The sequence below is a fragment of the Engystomops pustulosus genome, chromosome 6 (genome assembly GCF_040894005.1).
Source record: "Engystomops pustulosus chromosome 6, aEngPut4.maternal, whole genome shotgun sequence".
NCBI lineage: Eukaryota > Metazoa > Chordata > Amphibia > Anura > Leptodactylidae > Engystomops > Engystomops pustulosus.
In genome coordinates, this window is record NC_092416.1 from 28,277,600 (window position 1) to 28,304,157 (window position 26,558).

Sequence of the window (26,558 nt, forward strand, 5' to 3'; positions counted from 1 at the left end):
AAAATGTATTAAAACACAATAAAACCTGTATAAATTTGGTATCACCGCGATCGCACCGAACCAAAGAATAAAGTAGGTGTGTTATTTGGAGCGAAGAGTGAAAGTCGTAAAAACTGAGCCCACAAGAACGTGACGGGTTTTTTTCAATTTTTCCACATTTGGAATTTTTTTTCAGCTTCGCAGTACACGGCATGTTAAAATAAATAACATTACGGAAAAGTAAAATTTGTTACGCACAAAATAAGCCCTCAAACAGGTCTGTACACGTAAAAATGAAAAAGTTATGGATTTTTGAAGTTGGAGAGCGAGAAATCAGCCGAAAAACCCTGCGTCCTTAACCACTTCACGCTCTGCGGCGGATATATCCGCCATCGAGCGCAGTGAGTTAGCGCTCGATGGCGGATATATCCGCCAGCGGCGCGACGTGTAGAAATTCGGTCATCCCGCCGCAAGACGGGATGACCGACCGCCGAAACCTGGCGGGATCGCGAGGGGACATCCCCCCTCTGACATCACAGGACCTGTCATGTCGGTCCTGTGATGTCGATCGCTGCGATTGGCCCGTCTTTACAGACGGCCAATTGCAGCGATCGGAGGCTGCAGGCTGGCGGCTCTGGGGTTAATGACGTCATCCCGTCGCAAGACGGGATGACAAAACCCCGGAGCATGCTGGGATCGAGAGGGGACGTCCCCCTCTGACATCACAGGACCGATCTGATTGGTCCTGTGATGTAGATCGCTGTGATTGGCCCGTCTGTACAGACTGGCCAAACACAGCGATCAGTGACTGTGGAGGGCAGACACAACTCCCTCCATGCTCTCCAACGCCGCCATTCTGCGTTTGGTAGTGTTGGAGAGCAGAGGGTTTTAGGATCTGTCCTATAAAAGTGAAAAAAACTACTACACCCATCCTCCATCCCCTCCCAGTGTAATCCCACTTCCCTGTACTATCCCCCCCATCATCTGTATTCCCTTTCCCCCCAAACCGCACTTTTAAGTGCGAAGTGTGTGGAGTAGGAGTTTAGTGGAGGAGAAGGCGTTAGTGGAGGAGAAGGCGTTGGTGGAGGAGAAGGCGTTAGTGGAGGAGAAGGCGTGTGGTGGAGGAGAAGGCGTTGTGTGGAGGAGAAGGCGTGTGTGGAGGAGAAGGCGTTGTGTGGAGGAGAAGGCGTGTGTGGTGGAGAAGGCGTTGTGAGGAGGAGAAGGCGTTGTGAGGAGGAGAAGGCGTGTGTGGTGGAGAAGGCGTTGTGAGGAGGAGAAGGCGTTGTGAGGAGGAGAAGGCGTTGTGAGGAGGAGAAGGAGTGTAGTGGAGGAGAAGGCGTGTGTGGTGGAGAAGGCGTTGTGAGGAGGAGAAGGCGTTGTGAGGAGGAGAAGGAGTGTAGTGGTGGAGAAGGCGTTGTGAGGAGGAGAAGGCGTTGTGAGGAGGAGAAGGCGTGAGGAGGAGAAGGTGTTGTGAGGAGGAGAAGGAGTGTAGTGGTGGAGAAGGCGTTGTGAGGAGGAGAAGGCGTTGTGAGGAGGAGAAGGCGTGTGTGGTGGAGAAGGAGTGTAGTGGAGGAGAAGGCGTTGTGAGGAGGAGAAGGCGTGTGTGGTGGAGAAGGCGTTGTGAGGAGGAGAAGGCGTTGTGAGGAGGAGAAGGAGTGTAGTGGAGGAGAAGGCGTGTGTGGTGGAGAAGGCGTTGTGAGGAGGAGAAGGCGTTGTGAGGAGGAGAAGGCGTTGTGAGGAGGAGAAGGCGTGTGTGGTGGAGAAGGAGTGTAGTGGAGGAGAAGGCGTTGTGAGGAGGAGAAGGCGTGTGTGGTGGAGAAGGCGTTGTGAGGAGGAGAAGGCGTTGTGAGGAGGAGAAGGAGTGTAGTGGAGGAGAAGGCGTTGTGAGGAGGAGAAGGCGTGTGTGGTGGAGAAGGCGTTGTGAGGAGGAGAAGGCGTTGTGAGGAGGAGAAGGAGTGTAGTGGAGGAGAAGGCGTGTGAGGAGGAGAAGGCGTTGTGAGGAGGAGAAGGCGTTGTGAGGAGGAGAAGGCGTTGTGAGGAGGAGAAGGAGTGTAGTGGAGGAGAAGGCGTGTGTGGTGGAGAAGGCGTTGTGAGGAGGAGAAGGAGTGTAGTGGTGGAGAAGGCGTGTGGTGGAGAAGGCGTTGTGAGGAGGAGAAGGAGTGTAGTGGAGGAGAAGGCGTGTGTGGTGGAGAAGGCGTTGTGAGGAGGAGAAGGCGTTGTGAGGAGGAGAAGGCGTTGTGAGGAGGAGAAGGAGTGTAGTGGAGGAGAAGGCGTGTGTGGTGGAGAAGGCGTTGTGAGGAGGAGAAGGCGTTGTGAGGAGGAGAAGGCGTTGTGAGGAGGAGAAGGCGTGTAGTGGAGGAGAAGGCGTGTGTTGTGGAGAAGGCGTTGTGAGGAGGAGAAGGCGTTGTGAGGAGGAGAAGGCGTTGTGAGGAGGAGAAGGCGTTGTGAGGAGGAGAAGGCGTTAGTGGAGGAGAAGGCGTTGTGAGGAGGAGAAGGCGTTGTGAGGAGGAGAAGGCGTTGTGAGGAGGAGAAGGCGGTGTAGTAGTGGAGTGGAGTAGTTGTAGTGTAGGTTGCATACTATCCCCCCCATCATGTCCCAAAAGACGTATACGGATTTGGAGGTCTATAGTTTTATGGCCTCCGATACGGAGACAGCAAGTGGGGACGAGTTTTATTTGTCTTCCTCGTCCTCACAAAGCGACTCAGAGGAACCCCCGAGAAGGCGCTTACGCAGTAGTGCCAGAGTGCCCGGGACTCCTGCTGGAGTGCCCGGGACTCCTGCTGGAGTGCCCGGGACTTCTGCTGGAGTGCCCGGGACTTCTGCTGGAGTGCCCGAGACTTCTGACCCCACATGGGTGACCCCCAGTAGTTATGCCCCTCAGGTCCCTGATTTTACGGCCAGCCCTGGGATACACAGAGACACGGCAGGGCTCGGACCAGTGGACTACTTTAAGTTTTTTTTTACTGAGGAGCTTATTAGTTTGATGGTGTCCCAGACTAATATCTACGCTGCACAATACATTGCCCGCAACCCCACTTCTTTTTATGCGCAACCCTACAGGTGGACCCCTGTTAGTGCAGCAGAGATGGAGAAGTATTGGGGCATAGTACTTCTTATGGGACTCGTCAAAAAGCCCTCTATTAGGGATTATTGGAGCACAGACATTCTGTACCACACCCCGATGTTCCGCATGGCAATGAATAGGATGCGCTTTGAAGCCATCCATAGGTTTCTGCATTTTGCTGACAATTCTCAGTGCCCACCCAGAGATGACCCCAGTTATGATAGGCTATATAAGGTCCGACCCATATTAGACTACCTGAGTGCCCAATTTATGGATGTGTATACTCCAAAGAGGCACATATCAGTGGACGAGTCCCTGGTACATTTCAAAGGGAGACTTCAGTTCCGCCAGTACCTGCCCAATAAGAGGGCACGGTATGGTGTGAAGATGTATAAGCTGTGTGAGAGTGCATCAGGGTACACTTTTAGGTTCAGGGTATATGAAGGGAAGGACTCTAGGATAGTGCCCCCTGAATGCCCCCCCTTCCTGGGAATAGCTGGAAAGATAGTGTGGGATTTGGTGCACCCACTATTGGACCAGGGCTACCACCTCTACCTGGATAATTTTTATACGAGTATTACCCTGTTCAAGTGCCTCGCTTCCAGACAAACTGCGGCATGTGGCACTGTTAGGAAAAATCAGAGAGGTCTCCCTAAGTCGCTGCTAGGGGAAAAGCTCAGAAGGCATGAGAGCCGAGCACTAAGCAGCGACTCAGTATTGTGTGTTAGGTACAAGGACAAGAGGGATGTCCTTGTACTAACAACAATACATGGGCACAGCATCACCCCTGCCCATGTACGAGGTACCAGTGCAGAAGCCCCCAAGCCAGACTGTATTCTGGATTATAATAAGTACATGGGAGGGGTGGATTTGTCGGACCAGGTGCTTCAGCCGTACAATGCCATGCGGAAGTCGAGGGTGTGGTACAAGAAGCTGGCCGTGCACATCATGCAGATGGCATTGTATAATGCTTTTGTGCTGCATCGATATGCTGGCCAGAGGGGAACTTTCCTGGAATTTCAAGAGGTGGTAGTCAAGAAGCTGATTTTTAGAGACCAGGAAGGGGAGAGTGCTAGCACGTCTGGAAGCGAGGCCACATCACGGATTGTACCAGGGCAGCACTTTCCAGGAGAAGTTCCCCAAACAGCCAGCAAGGGAAGGAATCAAAAAAGGTGCAGGGTGTGCTCAAAAAGGGGCATAAGGAAGGAAACCATATATCAGTGTGACACATGCCCCGACAAACCAGGGTTATGCATGAAGGAGTGTTTTAGGATATATCACACGTCCCTGGATGTATAATTGTACCCTGATGCACACAGCTCACACAGTTTATACATCATGCCGCATGCCGCACCTTCCCTGCTGAGCTCTTCCGTGTGCCCAGCCTGTAGATTATTGCCACATATGGGGTATTGCCGTACCCGGGAGAACCCACATCATGATTTTTGGGGTTTTTGTCTCCCGTGGCAGGAGCTGGGCACAAGATGACATAATGGATAATTTGTACTATGCACTATCCATTATGCATCATCCTTGGGGTCCACCTGTGGGGTTAAAATGCTCACTACACCCCTAGATTTATTCATGGAGGGGTGTAGTTTGTAAATAGGGTCAGCTTTTAGGGGTTTCTACTGTACTGATCCCTAAGGGCATCTACAAATGTTTTTTGATGTAAAAAAAAATTTAAATGTCTGTGCTCCAAATACCATTCTATTCCGAGTTCTGCCGTGTCTCCACCTTGTAGCCTATTGCCATACATGGGGTATTGCCATACCCGTAATCACCTGCAGAATGATTTTTGGGGTGTTTATCCACAGTGGCATGAGTTGGGCTGATTTCATTTGTCACTACAATGGCACATTTGAGAAAACAATGCTATTTCTACACTGAACCATTCACTTTGTGTTACATTTGGGCCAGCATCTCAGGGGTTAAAATGCTCATACAACCCTAGATCAATTCTTTGAGGTGTGCCCTTTCCATAAACGGGGTCAATACTCGGGGGATTCTATTGCACTGGTACCTCAGGGGCATCCCAATAACATTCTAGTGAAAAGGGTGCTCCAAAAGCTAAATATTGCTGGTCTCTTCTCAGCCCGGCTGTGTCCCCAGCCTGTAGACTATTGCCACACATGGGGTATTGCCATACCCGTAATCACCCACAGAAAGATTTTTGGGGTGTTTATCCATAGTGGCATGAGTTGGGCTGTTTTCATTTGTCACTACAATGGCACATTTGAGAAAACAATGCTATTTCTACATTGACCCATTCACTTTGTATGACATTTGGGCCAGCATTTCAGGGGTTAAAATGCTCATACAACCCCAGATAAATTCTTTGAGGTGTGCCATTTCCAAAAATGGGGTCACTAGTCGGGGGTTCCTATTGCACTGGTACCTCAGGGGCACCCCAACATCAGTCTAGTGAAAAGGGTGCTCCAAAAGCAAAATCTTATTCCATTCCTTCTCAGGCCTGCCGTGTGCCCAGCCTGCTAATTATTGGCACATGTGTGATATTGCCGTACTCGGGACAACCCGCAGAATGATTTTTGGGGTGTTTGTCTAAATTGCTATGGGTTAGGCACAATATATTAGGCACTAAACTGACATTTTTGCGATAAAAACGCAATTTTTACTATGCACCATTTACTTTGCATTCAATTTTGACCTGCATGTTGGGGGTTAAAATTCTCACCACAACCCCAGATGAATTCTTTGAGGGGTCTAGTTTTCAAAATGGTATAAATTATCGGGGGTTTCTATTGCACTGGTACCTCACGGGCCCTGCCAACATGACATGGCACTCCAAATCCAAACGTGTGAAAAAGGAGCTGGAAAAGCTAAATTTCACTCCTTTCCGTCTCAGGCCTACCTTGTGCCCAACCTGTCAATTATTGGCACATGTGTGATATTGCCGTACTCGGGACAACCCGCAGAATGATTTTTGGGGTGTTTGTCTAAATTGCCATGGGTTGGGCACAATATATTGGGCACTAAACTGACATTTTTGCAATAAAAACGCAATTTTTACTATGCACCATTTACTGTGCATTCAATTTTGACCTGCTTGTTGGGGGTTAAAATTCTCACCACAACCCCAGATGAATTCTTTGAGGGGTCTAGTTTCTAAAATGGTACAATTTCTCGGGGGTTTCCATTGCACTGGTACCTTACGGACCCTGCAAACATGACATGGCACTCCAAATCCAAACGTGTGAAAAAGGAGGCGAAAAATCAAAATTTCACTCCTTTCCTTCTCAGGCCTACTGTATGCCCAGCCTGTCAATTATTGGCACATGTGTGATATTGCCGTACTCGGGACAACCCGCAGAATGATTTTTGGGGTGTTTGTCTAAATTGCTATGGGTTAGGCACAATATATTAGGCACTAAACTGACATTCTTGCGATAAAAACGCAATTTTTACTATGCACCATTTACTTTGCATTCAATTTTGACCTGCATGTTGGGGGTTAAAATTCTCACCACAACCCCAGATGAATTCTTTGAGGGGTCTAGTTTCCAAAATGGTATAAATTATCGGGGGTTTCTATTGCACTGGTACCTCACGGGCCCTGCAAACATGACATGGCACTCCAAATCCAAACGTGTGAAAAAGGAGCTGGAAAAGCTAAATTTCACTCCTTTCCGTCTCAGGCCTACCGTGTGCCCAACCTGTCAATTATTGGCACATGTGTGATATTGCCGTACTCGGGACAACCCGCATTATGATTTTTGGGGTGTTTGTCTAAATTGCCATGGGTTGGGCACAATATATTAGGCACTAAACTGACATTTTTGCAATAAAAACGCATTTTTTACTCTGCACCATTTACTTTGCATTAGATTTTGACCAGCGTGTTGGGAGTTAAAATGCTCACCACAACCCCAGATGAATTCTTTGAGGGGTCTAGTTTCCAAAATGGTGACATCTTTGGGGGTTTTCTATTATACTGTTACTTCAGGGGCTCTTCAAGTACACTGTGGCACCACAAAACATTTGCAGCCAAATTGGCCTTCCAAAAACGCAATAGTACGAACTCTGTTCTGGACATCGCTGTGCGACAAAGGAGCACTTGACATCCACATGTCTGGTATTGCCGTACTCGGAGGAAGCAGGGCAATAATTTTGGGATGTATATTTACCTCAAATTTCTAATGAATGTGTCCATTTTAGGGCTAAATGAGAAAAATCGTAATCAAAAATTGAAATTTCAGAATTTCAAATCCATTTTTGTTTGCTTCTGGAAAAATAATAAAAGGGTTAACAGACTTCCTAAATGCTGATTTGAATAGGTTGAGATGTTAGGTTCATAAAATGGTGTTACTTGTGGGGGTATATAGTACATAAGTCTTTATAGAGCACTTCCAAACTGCATTGATCACCACAAATTACATTTTTCAAATTTTAAAAAAATCTGAGGATTTGCTACTAACACTTGAAACCTTCTCACATCCGTAAAAAAAATGGAAACGTAAAACAAATAAGGGAAATAAAAAGAAGACCAATGGCAAAAGGTTTCTACCCAAAAAAAATTGTGGTGTGACATTTTGTCTAAAAAGTATAACATTTGAGACTTTGAAAATTGTAATTTTTTTCAAATTTTTCCTAAATTTGTGAATTTTTACCCCCCCAAAAAGGAACGGATCATCGAAATGATACTACTAACATAAACTACAATGTCTCACGAGAAAACAATCTCAAAATCACAAGGATATCTTAAAGCGTTGAAAAGTTACTACCACAGGAAGAGACACTGGTCAAATTTCTAAAAAAAGGACCGAGCCTTAACCTACAAACAGGCTGCGTCCTTAAGGGGTTTAGGGGTTAAATACCCAACTATTTCCCTTGAGTTTTAAAGGGATACACCCCTGGGTTGCACCTTTAACAACAAACATCACACAAAGATATATTTCTTACTTAATATACATAATGCCACAATACAATATAATACACAATATAAAAATAAAGGGGAGTTTACAAAGTATACACAAAGTAACCAAAGTTAGAAATGCAAACATAAACCACATGGCTTCAGCTCTGCATCACCTGGCAGTAATCAGGTGCAGCTATATAACCCCAGCTCACCCTCTGCTCAGGTTCTGCACACACAGGTAAGATCAGGTAATGCTGAGTGGTGACTGCTGAACTGGTTTGTCTGGTGAAACAATAGTGGACAGAGACAAAGGTTTGCTGGCCAGCAGGAGGAGAAAAAGAAGAAAAGTTACAAATACACAGACAGACAAACAGTTCACCATTCACCCCTCAACAGTTACATACATGCCGCTCTGCATGGTGCTGTACACTCAGTTATTTACATGTCGCTCTGCATAGTGCTGTACACTGGGTTATATACTTGTCTCTCTCCATGGTGCTGTACACTGGGTTACATACATGTCACTCTGCATAGTGCAGAACACTCAGTTATTTACATGCCGCTCTCCATGGTGCTGTACTCTGGGTTACATACATGCTGCTCTCCATGTTGTTGTACTATGAGTACATACATGTCGCTCTGCATAGTGCTGTACTCTGGGTTACATACATGCCGCTCTCCATGGTGCAGAACACTGGGTTACATACATGTCGCTCTGCATAGTGCTGTACACTGGGTTACATACATGTCGCTCTGCATGGTGCAGAACACTGGGTTACATGCATGTCTCTCTCCATGGTGCAGAACACTGGGTTAAATATGTGTCGCTCTGCATGGTGCAGAACACTGGGTTACATACATGTCACTCTCCATGATACAGAGCACTGGGTTACATACATGTCACTCTCCATGGCGCAGAACACTGGGTTACATACATGTCACTCTGCATGGTGCAGAACACTGGGTTACATACATGTCACTCTCCATGATACAGAGCACTGGGTTACATACATGTCACTCTCCATGATACAAAGCACTGGGTTACATACATGTCACTCTCCATGGCGCAGAACACTGGGTTACATACATGTCACTCTGCATAGTGCAGAACACTGGGTTACATACATGTCACTCTCCATGATACAGAGCACTGGGTTACATACATGTCACTCTCCATGGCGCAGAACACTGGGTTACATACATGTCACTCTGCATAGTGCAGAACACTGGGTTACATACATGTCTCTCTCCATGGCGCAGAACACTGGGTCACATAAATGTCTCTCTCCATGGTGCAGAGCACTGGGTTACATACATGTCACTCTCCATGGCGCAGAACACTGGGTCACATAAATGTCTCTCTCCATGATGCAGAGCACTGGGTTACATACATGTCACTCTCCATGGCGCAGAACACTGGGTCACATAAATGTCTCTCTCCATGATGCAGAACACTGGGTTACATACATGTGGCGCTGCATGGTGCAGAACACTGGGTTAAATATGTGGCGCTCTGCATGGTGCAGAACACTGGGTTACATACATGTCACTCTGCATGGTGCAGAACACTGGGTTACATACATGTCACTCTCCATGATACAGAACACTGGGTTACATACATGTCTCTCTGCATGGTGCAGAACACTGGGTTACATACATGTCACTCTGCATAGTGCAGAACACTGGGTTACATACATGTCACTCTGCATAGTGCAGAACACTGGGCTACATACATGTCTCTCTCCATGGCGCAGAACACTGGGTCACATAAATGTCTCTCTCCATGGTGCAGAACACTGGGTCACATAAATGTCTCTCTCCATGGTGCAGAACACTGTGTTACATACATGTGGCGCTGCATGGTGCAGAACACTGGGTTACATACATGTCTCTCTCCATGGTGCTGTACTCTGGGTTACATACATGCCGCTCTCCATGTTGTTGTACTATGGGTACATACATGTCGCTCTGCATAGTGCTGTACACTGGGTTACATACATATCTCTCTCCGTGGTGCTGAACACTGGGTTACATACATGTCTCTCTCCATGGTGCTGAACACTGGGTTACATACATGTCTCTCTCCATGGTGCTGAACACTGGGTTACATACTTGTCTCTCTCCGTGGTGCTGTACACTGGGTTACATACATGTCACTCTGCATAGTGCAGAACACTCAGTTATTTACCTGTCGCTCTACATGGTGCTGTACACTAGGTTGTACACATGCCGCACTGTATGGTGCAGAACACTGGGTTACTTATGTGTATCTGTCCATGGAGCAGGACACTGGGTTACATACATGTCTCTCTCCATGGTGCAGAACACTGTGTTACATACATGTGGCGCTGCATGGTGCAGAACACTGGGTTACATAGATGTCTCTCTCCATGGTGCTGTACTCTGGGTTACATACATGCCGCTCTCCATGTTGTTGTACTATGGGTACATACATGTCGCTCTGCATAGTGCAGAACACTGGGTTACATACACATCGCTCTGCATGGTGCAGAACACTGGGTTACATACATGTCACTCTGCATGGTGCAGAACACTGGGTTACATACACGTCACTCTGCATAGTGCAGAACACTGGGTTACATAGATGTCTCTCTCCATGGTGCAGAACACTGGGTTACATAGATGTCTCTCTCCATGGTGCAGAACACTGGGTTACATACATGTCACTCTGCAAAGTGCAAAACACTCAGTTATTTACATGTCGCTCTACATGGTGCTGTACAGTAGGTTGTACACATGCCGCACTGTATGGTGCAGAACACTGGGTTACTTATGTGTATCTGTCCATGGAGCAGGACACTGGGTTACATACATGTCTCTCTCCGTGGTGCTGAACGCTAGCTTATATAAATGCTGCTCTGCATGGTGCTGTACACTGGGTTACATACATGCCGCTCTCCATGGTGCTGTACTCTGGGTTACATACATGCCGCTCTCCATGGTGCTGTACACTGGGTTACATACATGCCGCTCTCCATGGTGCTGTACACTGGGTTACATACATGTCTCTCTCCGTGGTGCTGAACGCTAGCTTATATAAATGCTGCTCTGCATGGTGCTGTACACTGGGTTACATACATGCCGCTCTCCATGGTGCTGTACTCTGGGTTACATACATGTCGCTCTACATGGTGCTGTACACTGGGTTACATACATGCCGCTCTTCATGGTGCTGTACTCTGGGTTACATACATGTCGCTCTCCATGGTTCTGTACACTGGGTTACATACATGCCGCTCTCCATGGTGCTGTACTCTGGGTTACATACATGCCGCTCTTCATGGTGCTGTACTCTGGGTTGCATACATGTTGCTCTGCATGGTGCCATTCATTGTACTTTCTATAATATACTGAATTACTTGTGTCTCTCCATATTGCTGAGCAGTGGCTCATATATAAGTGATATAATTGCACTGAATGAGTAACACATGGTCTAAGGCAAAAGTCAAATCTATTACCCGTCTCCAGTTATCTAGTAACTTACTATAATCTATAGTGTTACACATTCTACCCATGACAAATACTTATGGTGTAGTCTCACTGCTCTTACAGTGAAGAATCCTTTCTATTTTGGTGTGTAGAAACCTTGTCTCCTCTTCATATCGTCGATATCTCCTTCTACATCATTATAAATTCTTATGTATTGCTATTTCACAGTTAGTGGTCCTTTAAGAAATGGCAGCATAAATCCATCCCCCATCCAGCGCGATGACTATTCCCCTATACAGCGTTGATGCCCATAACGTTTCGCCATCAATGAGCGCTGATTTATATTTACATTAAATTCCGCATTTTATTTTGTAGTTTAGGGAGTTGGAAATTGCTTACAGACACGTCCAGAACTGATCAAGGGCATAAACTTTGTGATTTAAGTAACCGTTTTGATGTGTATATGATGGGCGCCGCTTCTCTTTTTAGCATTACCAATGTTTTATTGTCTTGTCAGATGTCGGAGGCTTCACTTTGCTGAGCAGGAGAATCTGCATTCTGATTTACCCGGGATGACCTGTAATAATGTGAATATCTATCTCCTCCTGCGTTCACCTGCACAGTCCTCACGGAGATTATTATCATGAATGACTGGACTCAAGGAAACTTGACCAGAATCCCAATTTCACATGTTCCGGGCCAAGTTCTGCTTTGTGCTGTCAGTGCTGAGTAATTGATCCCCTAAACCGTCCACCTTCAGGAGTCACCGCATCAAGATTGGGAAGTTGTTCTAGAATGGAGGGAACTTACAATAAATTACATAATAGCTGTGACTTCTGATACATAAGGACTTGTCTCTACTGGAGATAGTTTAGTCTCTGTGACCTTGGAGCAAAGGCATTGCTAGGGGTTCAGACCATGGGGTCCACAAAACACCCAAAAGAGCCCCCAACCCTGATTTATTAATATATGCAGGATAGGAGTTAGATGCTGTGCCCATATATGCAGAATATCAGTCTGTATATAGAAGATCATAGCAATAGTATTGTGCTGTTCCTATATATGCATTATAAGAGTAGTAGTACCGGTATGCCCATATTGTATGTGTATGATAGGAGTAATAGTACTGTGCTGTGCATATACAGTATATTCAGAATAGGAGTATTAGTACTGTGATGTGCATATATATGCAGGATAAGAGTAGTAGTACTGTGTGGAGCCTATACATGCAGGATAAGAGTAGTAGTGATGTGCTTAAATGTGCAGGATAGGAATAGTAGTACTGAGCAATGCCTTTATATGCTGTACCTATATATATATATATATATATATATATATATATATATATATATACAGTATAGGAGTAGTAGTACAGTGTTTCACCCATATATCTAGAATAAAAGTAGTCATACTATGTTGAGCCTTATATGCAGAATTGGAATAACAGTACTGATATATGGGATAACAGTAGGATAACAGTACTATCCTACATATTGAACCTATATATGTAGGATAGGAGCTATGTGTTGTGTCCAGGATAGAGGCAGTATTACTGTGCTGAGTCCAAATATGTTAGATAACAGCGGTAGTTTTGTGCTGTGCCTATATATACAGGATAGCAGTAGTAGTACAGTGCTGCATACATACATGATAGAAGTAGTATTATACTGCTGTGCCCATATATACAGGATAGGAGTAGTAGTAGTACTGTGTCTAAGTACTAAGTACTGTGTCATGCCCTTAGATATAGGATAAGAGTATTAGTATTGTGACATTCCCATAGATACAGGATAGGAGACTCGTACTGTGCTATGCCCATATATGTAGGGTAACAGTAGTACTGTGCTGTATTTATATTACAGATTACAAGTAGTAGTGCTGAACCATGCCCATACATACAGGATAGTAGGAGTGCAGTGCTGTGGCCATATATAAAGGATATGAACAGTAGTACTATGCAGTGCCCATATAAACAGGATAGGAGTAGTAGTACTGTGTTGTGCCCATACATACAGGATAGGAGTAGTAGTAATGTGCTGTGCCCATATATACAGGATAGGAGTAGTAGTACTGTGCTGTGCCCATACATACAGGATAAGAGTAGTAGTACTGTGCTGTGCCCATACATACAGGATAGGGGTAGTAGTACTGTGCTGTGCCCATATATACAGGATAGGATTAGTAGTATTGTGCTGTGCCCATACATACAGGATAGGGGTAGTAGTACTGTGCTGTGCCCATATATAAAGAATAGGAACATTAGTACTGTGCAGTGCCCATATATACAGGATAGCAGTAGAATTGATGTGCAGTGCCCCTGTAAGCATAATAGCAGTAGTAGTAATGTGCTGTGCCCTTAGATATAGGATAATAGTATTAGTACTGTGCTATGTCCATATATGTAGGGTAACAGTAGTACTGTGCTGTATTTATACAGAATACAGTACAGAATATATGTACAGAATACAGAATATATACAGGATAGGAGTAGAATTGATGTGCAGTGCCCCTATAAGCAGAATAGCAGTAGTAGTACTGTGCTGTGCCCATACATACAGGATAGGAGTAGTAGTACTGTGCTGTGCCCATACATACAGGATAGGAGTAGTAGTACTGTGCTGTGCCCATATATACAGGATAGAAGTAGTAGTACTGTGCTGTTCCCATATATACAGGATAGGAGTAGTAGTACTGTGCAGTGCCCATACATACAGGACAGTAGTAGTAGTACAGTGCTGTGCCATATATACAGTATAGGAATAGTAGTACTATAGTTTTCCCATATTTACAGCATGGAAGTAGTAGTACTAGTAGTACTGTGCTGTACCCAGATATACAGGATAAGAATAGCAGTACTGTGCTGTGGAAAGATAGAAAGGATAAGAGTAGTAGTACTATTTACTATGTGTCTATATTGTGTGTAGGATAGTTACAGACAGACCTACATATAAAATTCACAATTATCTCACACTTGTCCTCTGTCTTCCCTCTCCGGTGGAGTGTTACAGGTTAAGGACATTTGGAGGGCTGTAAAAGGTATTGTAACGTCCCCCGTCCATATATATGTGTGTCAGGATGAATTTGTCTCTATTGGGTGTTGTCCTGGTATATTGATGTGTCTGGTGCACTTGTGTGTCTGGTGGCTGTGATGTCTCTGATTGTGGTGGGTTGTCCGGTCACTTTGGTGGCTTTGGTGCAGTTGTCTATATGGTGGGTTATCCTGACATGCACTTGTCTCTGAGTATCTTGATTTGTCTCTTCGGTTCTGGTGCTCTTCATTTTGTCTGAATATTTTATAGTTAGTGTAATTTTGCATTCACTCGCAGTTATTGACTCTGTGCGGCAAACACACTTATCCGTCAGCTCTCTCCTTTATTCTTTATGCAATATGCTTTTCACTCTTCACCCATCTAATGACAGGATGCCGTATGGCAAGAAAAGATTGTACTTTCCAAAAGATAAGTCAGAAGGCGCTTCAGCTGTCATCTATCCACCTAGTTTTATTCATGCTCCAGGCACCCGAATTAGACTGTGGGTCTCGCTGGTGCCAGAGATAAAGTAATGGGCCCCTAGGGAGCAGCCTTGTAGTTCTCTGAATCCTCCTGTGCATCGAACAAGTGAGAAAGTGGAAGGTTAAACATGAATGGAGTAAAAATAGTCAACGCTGCTCCTCTCCCTCTGCTCTGTAATACCCTGATAAATAATGCAGGCGTAAAGTAGCAGCAGACTACACATAAAATAATGCGCCTGAGGGGGTCTCTGCCTGTGACACTTAGATCATCTCAATATCTTGTTGGGTTCAGGAGAACCTGTCCTAGTTTCCTGCGTGCTCTGCAGAGAAGACTCCAGCTTGTGGCGATGGGTGGAGGCATCTCATCCCGCTTGGCTTTGGATAAAGGGTTCTTTACTAGGACTTTCTTAAAGGTTGGACTTGTTGGACTTGCATCTTTTTCCAGCCTTAATATAATACTATGATTTCGAGGATGAGGGTTCTCCAAAGTGAACTCTACTTTATGAAGCATTGATGGTGAAATCCTCTTATAAGATGTTTGCGGACCCAACTCTTGGCTACTCCCAATGACATTGTATAATTGTCTTTGTGACCTCCTTGGTTTTTACCGTTCAACCAGAATACCGGGAGCTGGACTTCGCTGGAGGGGGATCACCAGGTTGCTACCCACTTGCTACATCCTTGGCTTTGGGCTAAGAGACCATGGTGTGACCATGGTGTGTGGCACCAGGGATCAGTGAAGAGGTGCAAGGTCTCTGGAAAGGGAGCACTTGCAGAATCATTAATTGGGCGGTAGGTCAGTCATAGGAAAATTGGGTTCCATGTTAGGATAAGCAGTTCAAATATGAGGAACAATACTGAGCAAAATACTTGAAGGCATGAACAGACCTCCGAGAAATGGATTACTCAAGCATCTTCCTAAGGGGGGATGGTACCTTATTGTAATAGGTGTCTCTAGGGATTGTTAAGAGAGACATATCAGACTTGCTTGGCGGACTACAAGTAATCCGTCACTTTACAGAGTCTCTGGTTAGCTGGGTGGCAAATACAACGTGTCCAGTAAATCAATGGCCCCCATTATCTGTATGAGGACTTGATAACTAGAAGTGGTTGGAAAGAATTGTATAGGATTTCTCATAAGTATTGACCTAGATCTCCAGGTAAGGTAAGGTTTTACTTACTTGTTCATCTGGTAATCCAGAATCTATTGCATTAGGTTGATTGTAGTAAAGAGAAGGCAGATAGATACATTAGTAATACTATGAGATGTCTTCATTTGTAGCCAGTGATGAGCAGCAGCCCCCAGGTCCTGTATGGAGCACACACTGGGACTGTGCTGGAGTGTAATGGGTTTTCTGGCCGCTTTAGCCGGGATCTCTCCAGCAGCTACGGAGATTATGGGGGTTAGGAACACATTATTGGAGGCTTAAGGCTGCTCTCTCAAGTCATCGTGTTCTGACATTTTGTTGGGATTTTCTGAGACATCTCATTCTAGAAAATCTTTTATGCCAAAACTGGTCCTGCTCGGTGGCCCCCGGGATCTATCTGTTCAACATGTAGCATGATAACAAGAAGAGACAAAAGGCAGCTGCAAAGATATAGAGCTAAAGACAGGAGTATGTCCAACCCCATCCACTGGAGCCCAGGATATAAAGCTGCAACAGTATTATACAGTTTACATGTCTCCATAAACAATGGGATCAGGGTGTACATTACTTATCCTGTACTGATCCTGTATTATACTCCAGAGCTGCACTCACTATTCTGCTGGTGCAGTCACTGTGTACATACATGACATTATTTATCCTGTACTGATCCTGAGTTACATCCTGTATTATACTCCAGAGCTGCACTCACTATTCTGCTGGTGCAGTCACTGTGTACATACATGACATTACTTATCCTGTACTGATCCTGAGTTACATCCTGTATTATACCCCAGAGCTGCACTCACTATTCTGCTGGTGCAGTCACTGTGTACATACATGACATTACTTATCCTGTACTGATCCTGAGTTACATCTGCAACACCCTCGCCGATGCAAGGCAGAGGAGTGGTTGCGAATACGTCCCACCATGTAGCTTGCAGCCTGTGTAGGGTCTAGTCAGCCCCACAGCATGTCACTACATCACACTACATAGTCCTTATAGGACACAGGGGAACACTGCAGTAGTAGATCCTGCCTGGCAAGGCAGGAGTTAACTGTTTTGTCTGATGTCATATGTGTCAGCCAATCACATGTGTTATACTTTGTCTCTGTGAGCTGAGATGTAAGCTGAGATGTAATTGGAGGAGTAGCCACCACCTGACCAGGGGAGTTACAAGACCCTGTCAGGAAACTTCTAGAAGCAGAAGAAGAGAAGTTCTCTCTGAAGAGAGTAGAGAGCAGTCAGATCCAGGAGTCTGCAGAAGCAGACTGGAGTTACTCCAGTACAGACTCTGTACAGCTAGCATACCAGACCAGAGCAGGAAGAGCCTAGCCCCTGCCTGAAGAGTGGAACTAATAGCTAGTATAGTGAGGAAAGGGGTATCATCCTACCTTCAAGGGTGATACCTGAAGCAACCCAGGACAAGCTAAAGCATCCTTTTAGGACACAGCTACCTCCCAGCCTGCCTTCTGCATCCGGGCTGGCGCTCTACCTCCTGTGGCTCCCTCCAACTACATCTCAGCACTCCACTACTCTGTTAAAGGCACGTTGCTGCGGTTCCTGTCTGTTCCAATAAAGAACTGTAAGTTGTTTTTGTTCAACCTCTGCCTCCGTCTGGTCCCTGCTACTACGGCTGCCATCATCACAGGCACCCTGTCCACTACACAGAGACTCATACTCTAGACACCAAAGGGTTGCCCCAGGGAGAACCGCTATAGCAGCCTCTCCCTCATCATTTCTTGCCAACACCACCCTACTGGAGACCTGCCAGGCTGTAGGACAGCCCTCCGGTTCCCCATACCAAGCTCCGTGACACTAGCGTGCCTAGGCCGCAACCGCCAGCCACTCAGGTACTGTGGGCCCCGGCTGACTCCAGGCCCCGAGAAAAGGCTAGGCCCCGGTGGGGGATGTTGCACATCCTGTATTATACTCCAGAGCTGCACTCACTATTCTGCTGGTGCAGTCACTGTGTACATACATGACATTACTTATCCTGTACAGGTGACACCTCATTTATTCTATCCATCTCGGTTTATGATATATAATCCAATTCTCTGCAGGCACTATGCAGCTGTGATCCATTCTAGTAAGTGTCCATGTTGGTTGATTTTATTCTTAGAAGTTTACATTGTCAGCACAATATTAAACTATAGACTCAGCAGGAATGAGCTTTGTCACCGTGTGTCAGGGATGATGGCTGGAGGCAGCGAGGTGGGAGGCTCCGATGAGGATGAGGTCGCTCTGTCTCACACTCAGCCTCTGTCATGTTAATATTTGCTAATTGTAGGTCTAACAATGCGGAAGATAAATTGGCTTTACGATCATTGATAGGAAAAGAATAGGAGAGGAAGCTGGAGATTCAGAGATTTATTACAGCTGGAATATTAGTGCATTTTTCACAGTTCTGCTGCTACTAACAACATACACAAAGCAATGGTTATACATCTCTCCAGGGACAATACCTAACAATGTCTACAGTCTGTATGTTCCGACTTTGCTGACAATTAGAATGTTCTAAATTCTCTTCATAATAATAGTTCCAGATGCAGATACAATGAACAATTGCAGGATTTGATACATTCTTACATTTCTTTGGAGTGGGAAGCACATTACACATTCCCTCTAGTTAAGTCACCCAGACTCCAACTCAATCATGAACGACTGAATATGTCCATAAATATATATGTGCCCCCCAGACCCCGCTATGGCAGCCGCGAGTCTATCCATAGCGGGTAAATAAAACAGGCAGATGAGATGATTGAACAGAGGACGTCTACATCGCGTTGTACATAGAATCCTCTGTGATGAATATAGATTGGTGAGAAGTCGGTGTGCAGCCTCCGAACACAATGGGCCAAGCAGAGCAAACACAGGGAAGGTGCGACGTCTTGTAGAGTTATTAAGAACACATCCGAGGCCAGACTTACTGCAGGTACGGACTGTGCTATCAGAGGGAGGATACAGCTGATGGATAAGGACCTACTGCTCATACAGGGGCATGTTCCCGCGTACTGGGGGAGAATGGCACCAATAACACACACCATGGGCACATTTACTTACCCGTCCGGAGGAGTTCACAAGTGCATTGTCTGTCTATAATGCACTTTGCTGCAATTCACTAAGATCGTGCGCCCGATATCCTGCATGTGTCACTTCCCCGCTCAGGTCCGCCGGAGTTCACCTTCTTCTTCCTGGTGCATGTAAGTGCATTGTCTTGCGACACAATTTCAAAGTTAAATCCCGCGCCCAGTCCGAATCAGTTGGACCGTCCAACGGCACGCCCCCGATTTGTGTCGCATGGAGGCCAGCGCAGCAGCACCACAAATAAGGTCACAGTGGGGCAGATTTACTTACCCGATCCAGTCATGATCCAGTGGCGCGTTCCCGACGCTGATTCGGCTTCTGCCGGGATTCACTATGGTCGTGCGCCCAATGTCCACCAGGTGTCGCTGCTGCGCTGAAGTCCGCCGGAGATCACCTCCTCCGTCTCAGTGTATGTGAGTGATATTTTTGCGACACAATTTTTTTTTAAATTCGGAGGTTTGTCCGAATCCGTAGGGTTTTCAAACGGCCATGCCCCCGATTCCGGTCGTGTGAAAGCCGGCGCCGATGCGCCACAATCCGATTGCATGCGCCAAGATCCTGGGGCAATTCGCTGCAAATCGGAAAAATTCGTCAATAGGAAATTATTCCACTTGCTTTTGTGTCAGGGAACAGTCTCCTCTCAGCACTCCCACTGCCACTGAGATGCAATGTGGTGCACTACAAGCTCACATTGTTATTAGATTGAGGATTGTTCAACCGAATAGTAGAGATGAGCAGACCCAAAGTTTCAGGTCGGGTTCAAGTGTGTCCTGCACAACCCGGACATATTGCTGGATTGATGGCCGAACAGCCAAATCCGACAAATTGACGCCCCTAGTTACTAGCCATGGCTGTGATTGGCCAGGAGGACACTTTAGTTTCACTCATCTCCACCCAGTAGCAATCTTCTATATTACAGGCATATAATAATGGTGTGTGGAGATACAGTATAACTAAACGGAGATATATGGGGGTGTACAAATATATCTCCATATGGGTCAGTTTCACACAGGCCATGGATATATGATGATGTGGTTATCCAACATACGGCTGGCCTCCAGATGTGAGGAGTGCAAAAATACCTCAATATTAAACTTGTTTGTAATGGGCTTACAGATTAAAGGGATGTTCCTGGAAGGATATTTGGTTGGTGGCTGTGGGTATGGATGAGGTTAGGGGAGCTGTAGGGATGAGGGTGCTGTATACCCTCTATACTTCTTCCATTAGTCTACGCTGCACAGGGTGGCTCGGGGAGACTATGACATCTAAATAAGCCAGCGCTGGTCTTCAGGGTCATGTTATTGTGCTCCATCTCTCTGAAGATGCACATTATTAAAGAATGCAAGGATTATGCTACGGAGCTGAGTGCTACTGTATGATATCCTCGCTGATGGATGGAGATAAGAGCTGTGGTTAGAGGACAATTGTGTGTGTGTCACAGGTATAATGCACTTACTATAGAGCCGGTGATGGGGAGGGGATATCCTCATCCATGTACTCCATATCCATATACCATACCTTGTGTCTGTACAGTCCGTCCCCCGATCAGAGGATTGGCAGCACTTACTTCACACCCACAGGTCAGGCTACAAAGTCCCCTCCATCTGCGGGATTGTGTTTATAGCGAGCACTTTGTATATGATCAGACCTGCAAGCGGAGAATGTCACATACACCATCACAATGAATATGAGATACAGTCACTGCTGGAAAAACATAGCATGATTATTTCATGATAACACATGTAATAATTACAAAGTTGAATTTGTAGTAATGAATTTGATGAATCATAAATCCTAAGATCATGGAGTCATCACTATTCAAGGACAAAAAGTAGATGTAACCTATAGACAATGTAGGTTACACGCACAGTTACATTGTTACTCTACTGGGGTAGGAACCATGATGAATTCCCCCTATAGAGCTTATATATCTATAATATCTATTAACCCCTTAAATGGTCACTCTTTTTTTTATCAAACTTTACATAAATAAATGATACAAGTGATCACTTTGTAACATTCATCATCAGTCTTCTCTCCTCTAACTTATCCTCCCACTCTCCTTCCTAAACTGCTTTTCACTCCCAAATTTCTGCTGTTTTCCGTCTTGCTAGCAACAAGACAGAAGCTCAGAGAGGTTTCCCATTACATACAAGCTCTATGCATAGGGGATGGGGAGAAACCTATATCGAAAAATGGCAGGTTTCTAAAAATAGGTTCATATAAAAAAATATATACTCGAGTATAAGCCGACCCAAGTATAAGCGGAGGCTCCTAATTTTACCACAAAAACCTGGTAAAACCTATATTTTTTTTACTCGAGTATAAGCCGAGTCTGGGTTTTCAGCACATTTTTTGTGCTGAAAAACTAGGCTTATACTCGAGTATATATGGTAATTTTATTTTATATCATGTTAAAAAATGGGAACAGACATATGGAAATGAGTGCACTGTACTGGAGGGACACAAAAACATCAGAAGGACATGGAAAATACCGGAATAAAAAGTGAGTACATGATATATAGTTGCAATTCTAATTACATGGAGGAAACAGAAGTTGTCACTGGCAGTATATACAGAGTATACAGTATATAGTGATGTTGCATACTTAATTCCTCCTCAGTCTATAACTCCTGTTATTACTTATACCACATAAATATCTACCTATTACAATACTCAGAGTACTGGTACCCCAAGTCCCCCCAATGTGCGTTTCGGCACGTTGCCTTCGTCTAGTGGTAACTTTGTAACATACTCTCTTTCCTAAACTGCTTCGAAATTTCTGCAGTTTTTTCCATCTTGCTAGCAACAAGACAGAAGCTCAGAGAGATTTCCGATGGAAACATGTCCTATGGAAATATCATATAAAAAGACAAAGCCCCGCCTCCAGTGCACCGAGAAGTTAATTTGAATAAAGATAAAACAGAAATAGTAAATTGCTGGAAAACAGGAAATAATGATATAAATGTAATAGGAAATAAACAGGAAATAGAAATAGGACCCCTGAAAGCTTATGAAGTGCCCTCTATATATATGTGAACCTCTATATATGGGAGGATGGGAAAACCCTTTAAGATGGTAGATTTGGACTCCTGTAGGGAAGGTGCTGGATAGATACAGATGTATATACATCATATATCAGCACAGTTGCCCCATGTAGTGGGATCCAGTACAAGGTATTTCCATATTAATGTTGTAGGGAATATTCAGGACTCGAACCGGTGACTGCCGCTCTCTCCGGGATAATGGAATCAGGCGGCATAAATACATAGCATTAGGGATAAAATACCTTCTATAAGAGGGAGTGGGCCCGGCGCTGACTCCCCAGATACGCTGCCTCTAATCTGAAGCTGAAACGGCTCAATGGGCGACGATGAGATGAAGTGTAAATATGATGGAGGAAAATCTACAACTTCAAATTAAATGGCTGTTCATGGAGTGCACTCAGCAGGGGGCGTCACAGGGCCAGGAGCTCAGAACATGTACAGATTAATTACAGCTCCATACACTATGTATATCATTAGCTTCACTACTGCACATGTGTCATCTCCTCAGTGCAACACTGTATCCATCATAACCAACACTGACACTAATATCTGCTAATGCCGGGATCTCCTGTATATAATGATATATGTACAGCTGGTATAACCTGGGGATCTCCTGTATATAATGATATATGTACAGCTGGTATAACCTGGGGATCTCCTGTATATAATGATATATGTACAGCCGGTATAACCTGGGGATCTCCTGTATATAATGATATATGTACAGCTGGTATAACCTGGGGATCTCCTGTATATAATGATATATGTACAGCTGGTATAACCTGGGGATGTCCTGTATATAATGATATATGTACAGCTGGTATAACCTGGGGATCTCCTGTATATAATGATATATGTACAGCTGGTATAACCTGGGGATCTCCTGTATATAATGATATATGTACAGCTGGTATAACCTGGGGATCTCCTGTATATAATGATATATGTACAGCCGGTATAACCTGGGGATCTCCTGTATATAATGATATATGTACAGCTGGTATAACCTGGGGATCTCCTGTATATAATGATATATGTACAGCTGGTATAACCTGGGGATGTCCTGTATATAATGATATATGTACAGCTGGTATAACCTGGGGATCTCCTGTATATAATGATATATGTACAGCTGGTATAACCTGGGGATCTCCTGTATATAATGATATATGTACAGCTGGTATAACCTGGGGATCTCCTGTATATAATGATATATGTACAGCCGGTATAACCTGGGGATCTCCTGTATATAATGATATATGTACAGCTGGTATAACCTGGAGATCTCCTGTATATAATGATATAGGTACAGCTGGTATAACCTGAGGATCTCCTGTACATAATATATATGTACAGCTGGTATAACCTGGAGATCTCCTGTATATAATGATATATGTACAGCTGGTATAACCTGGAGATCTCCTGTATATAATGATATAGGTACAGCTGGTATAACCTGGGGATCTCCTGTATATAATCATATATATACACAGCTGGTATAACCTGGGGATCTCCTGTATATAATGATATATGTACAGCTGGTATAACCTGGGGATCTCCTGTATATAATGATATATGTACAGCTGGTATAACCTGGGGATCTCCTGTATATAATGATACATGTACTGCTGGTATAACCTGGGGATCACCTGTATATAATGATATATGTACAGCTGGTATAACCTGGGGTTCTCCAGTATATAATGATATATGTACAGCCGGTATAACCTGGGGATCTCCTGTATATAATGATATATGTACAGCCGGTATAACCTGGGGATCTCCTGTATATAATGATATATGTACAGCTGGTATAACCTGGGAATCTCCTGTATATAATGATATATGTACAGCCGGTATAACCTGGGGATCTCCTGTATATAATGATATATGTACAGCCGGTATAACCTGGGGATCTCCTGTATATAATGGTATATGTACAGCTGGTATAACCTGGGGATCTCCTGTATATAATGATATATGTACAGCCGGTATAACCTGGGGATCTCCTGTATATAATGATATATGTACAGCTGGTATAACCTGGGGATCTCCTGTATATAATGATATATATACAGCTGGTATAACCTGGGCACCTCCTGTATATAATGATATATATACAGCTAGGGGTGTACCAAGCCTGTCTGCTGCCTGAGGTGAGCCATAGAGAGATGCCCACCCCCGCCCATATATGTAATATATAGGGAGTGTCAGGACCAGATCCATCATATTGGTTTGGTGTAAAAATAAAGCAATGCAAAATGCATACAGCATGCCGCCATATAGTATAAAATGCATACAGCGTGCCACCATGTAGTATAAAATGCATACAGCGTACCACCATGTAGTATAAAATACATACAGCGTACCACCATGTAGTGTAAAATGCACACAGCGTACCGCCATGTAGTATAAAATGCATACAGCGTGCCGCCATGTAGTATAAAATGCATACAGCGTGCCGCCATGTAGTATAAAATGCATACAGCATGCCGCCATGTAGTATAAATTGCATACAGCGTGCCGCCTTGTAGTATAAAATGCATACAGTGTGCCGCCATGTAGTATAAAATGCATCCAGCATGCCGCCATGTAGTATAAAATGCACACAGCGTGCCGCCATGCAGTATAAAATGCATTCAGTGTACCGCCATGTTGTATGAAATGCATACAGCATGCCGCCATGTAGTATAAAATGCACACAGCATAGCACCATGTAGTATAAAATGCATACAGCATGCCGCCATGTAGTATAAAATGCACACAGCATAGCACCATGTAGTATAAAATGCATACAGCATGCTGCGATGTAGTATAAAATGCATCCAGCATGCCGCCATGTAGTATAAAATGCATACAGCGTGCCGCCATGTAGTATAAAATGCATACAGCGTGCCACCATGTAGTATAAAATGCATCCAGCATGCCGCCATGTAGTATAAAATGCCTACAGCGTGCCGCCATGTAGTATAAAATGCATACAGCGTACCGCCATGTAGTGTTAAATGCATACAGCGTACCGCCATGTTGTATAAAATGCATACAGCGCGCCGCCATGTATTATAAAATGCATACAGCGTACCGCCATGTAGTGTTAAATGCATACAGTGTACCGCCATGTAGTATAAAATGCATACAGCGTACGGCCATGTAGTATAGAATGCATACAGCATACCGCCATGTCGTATAAAATGCATCCAGCGTGCCACCAAGTAGTATAAAATAGATACAGCGTACCACAAAGTAGTATAAAATGCATACAGAGTACCGCCATGTAGTACAAAATAGAAGCCCTGATAAATATCACAAATGCTGCATATACATACAGCATATATACACATGTACAAACAGTAGATACAGCATATAAACACACACATATACATATATATATATACACATATACACACACATATATACACATATACACATACATATACACACACATATACATATATACAAATACACACACACACATATACATATATACACTGTATTACAAAGAGTGACAGGTTCTTTGGATTTCGTGTTATAGAATAAGAAAAATTACACAGTCAATAATATTTAAAAGGTTTATTGTAATACAAAAGTATATAAAGAGGTAAATATCAAAAGATTATACTCACAACACTGTCAACTTTCATTGATGAGCTCCGGCACACAAATCTTCACGGGCTTATCAACTTACAACACTGTCCAGCATCATTGATGACCTTCCGGCAGGTCGGGGTCTTCACGGACTATCACCAAGCAGCAGAATGACAGGTATTGACAGGTAACATCAAGTTTGTTCTCCAGGCGTCCCACAGAGATACAAACTGCAACAGTATATAGCTAGCTTTCAAATCTGTTCTGTTCTAATCTGTAAATCTGCCGCCAGGTGACAGTCCGGAAGTTTTATACCCCATGTCTGTGCGTCACCAAACTATATGGAAAAACATATGTATGCATATGTTTTCTCTCATTATTCTCCTAATGGTATAGTTTCCCATGAAAGTGGCCAGTTTTCATTGGAAAGCATCCCAGGAGATGAGTACATCCCAGGAGATAGGCGCATCCCAGCAGGTGTGTAATGCCTAACAGAGTGCCAAATAAGGATAAGAATATGTCAAACTTAATGAGAATAAAAATGTCAAATATAATGAGGGCCCAAATATGTTGATTTGGGCTCATTCACAGTTGAAATAAGGTTACATGAACTGTCTTTTATAGAGAAGACATGTTGTATCTTCGACTCCATTTTGGTTTTCCATTACATTCCACCCTAGACAGGTCAGGTCACCTTATATGCACCATAAGCTACCTTTATATACTGGCGCTTAGTGGGTTTGAACATAGCACATCAGGATGGAGTGCATTGGAGACAACAGCAACTTATAATTAAGAGAGCTATTATGCAA